A 2,097-nucleotide genomic window follows, 5' to 3' on the forward strand; every position below is an offset into this window, starting at 1 on the left:
CCCTCTATATTCCTATGATAGCCAGAATCTGGAAACAACCCAGGTGCCTGAGAACAGATGAATGGATAAAGAAAGTCTGGTACATCTACACAATAGAATACTACATAGCTATTAGAAAAAATAAAGTCATGAAGTTTGCTTACATCTGGCTGAATATGAAGAGTATTAGCTGAGTGGAATGAGTCAGAAGGAGAGGGATATAAAATGATCACACTCATTTGTGTGAGACAGACAGACAGATCGATAGAATCCATAGATAGTATGGCAATAATATCAAATGACAATAGAGACAAGGGCCAAGAGTACTGGTCCATTATAGGAAGCTTCTTCTAAGCAGGGGAGTGAAGTTAGGACAGAGAAGGGACTATGACAGTAATAGTTGGAAATGATTGCTCTGGACAAGAACTGGATGCTGAATGGAGGTAAAAAGATATGCAAATCATGATGCCTAAAAGGAATAAAGGGGAGAGGAAGAGGGAGATGGGGAGAGGGGGAGAAAGGGTGAAGGAGGGAGGGAGGGAAGGAGGGAGAGAGGGAGGGAGAGAGAGGGAGGGAGAGAGAGGGAGGGAGAGAGAGGGAGGGAGAGAGAGGGAGGGAGAGAGAGGGAGAGAGGGAGAGAGGGAGAGAGAGAGAGAGAGAGAGAGAGAGAGAGAGAGAGAGAGAGGGAGAGAGAGAGAGAGAGAGAGAGAGAGAGAGAGAGAGAGAGAGAGAGAGAGAGAGAGAGAGACTGCCAGACTTTGGGGGGAGGGAAACATTTGTAGGGGACATTGGTGGCTGGAAAAGTGCACTGGTGAAGTGAGTTTTGGACATTGTATAACTCAATCATGAACAACTTTGTAACTGTATCTCACGGTGAGTCAATTAAAAAGCTGTCACAAAATAACCCCACACATCTTCCCCTATAACTTTTAAACTTTAATGTTATAGTTTTTTAACTTTATAGTTCTCCTACTTTTATCCAAATAAACACATAGGTCACCTCCCAATATTTTCCAAACTCGAATCCATAGCTCTCCTGCTTATCTGGTCTCTCTATTTATTTATTTATTTATTTATTTTGTGGTTTTTGGATCATACCCGGCAGTGCTCAGGGGTTATTCCTGGCTCCATGCTCTGAAATTGCTCCTGGGGGCCAGTGAGGTGGTGCTAGAGGTAAGGTGTCTGTCTGCCTTGCAAGCGCTAGCCAAGGAAGGACCGCGGTTCGATCCCCCAGCGTCCCATATGGTCCCCCCAAGCCAGGGACGATTTCTGAGCGCTTAGCCAGGAGTAACCCCTGAGCATCTGTGGCCTCATCCCCCATTCTTCCCAGGTAACTTGATCTTACCTGCAAGACCCCGCCCATTCCTGGGAGGAGTCTTGGAAAGGTTATATAAGGCTTTGACCAGAGAGGATTAGGCCCTTTTGGTCTTATGGCCAGGATAGAGAGGAATTGGCATTTACCTGGATGGAGAGCTATGGCTGAGGGAAAAGCGAGAATGCAGGGCTGAATGCGTAAATGGTTAGCAACCACATCTGTTGGCTAGGGCTGAATAAAGATGTTATCTCTCTGGAAGCCTGCCTGTGAGTGAGTTCAATACCTGTCCCTTTCCTGGACCCAGACCAGCCGGTGAATGGGGGATGGAGCCACGTGGCCGGGGCCTAAGAACAAAGGCCTCCATCCACCATCCAGCTTCATCTTAAGAGCTGTTTTGCTACATCCACCATCCAAGGCCATCCTAAGGATTAATGCAACAAGCATCAAACGGGTGTGGCCCAAAAAATAAAAGGAAAAAAAAGAAAGAAAATATACAGCCTCCCTCATGAACCCAATAGGATATACCAAAACTTCCTGTTCTTTTAGTGATTTATCCTCAAAAAAATAAATAAATAAAATAAAATAAAATAAAATATATATATATATATATGTTTGTCAAAAGAAAACCAAAAGAGGGCTGGAGAGATAGCACAGTGGTAGGGCATTTGCCTTGCACATGGCCGACCTGGCACAGTCCCGGGTTCGATTCCTGGCATCCCATGTGATCCCCGAGCCTGTCAGGAGCGATTTCTGAGTGAAGGGCAATTCTTTATTACACACACACACACACACACACACACAAA

Source organism: Suncus etruscus, chromosome 6 (genome assembly GCF_024139225.1).
Source record: "Suncus etruscus isolate mSunEtr1 chromosome 6, mSunEtr1.pri.cur, whole genome shotgun sequence".
Classification (NCBI taxonomy): Eukaryota; Metazoa; Chordata; class Mammalia; order Eulipotyphla; family Soricidae; genus Suncus; species Suncus etruscus.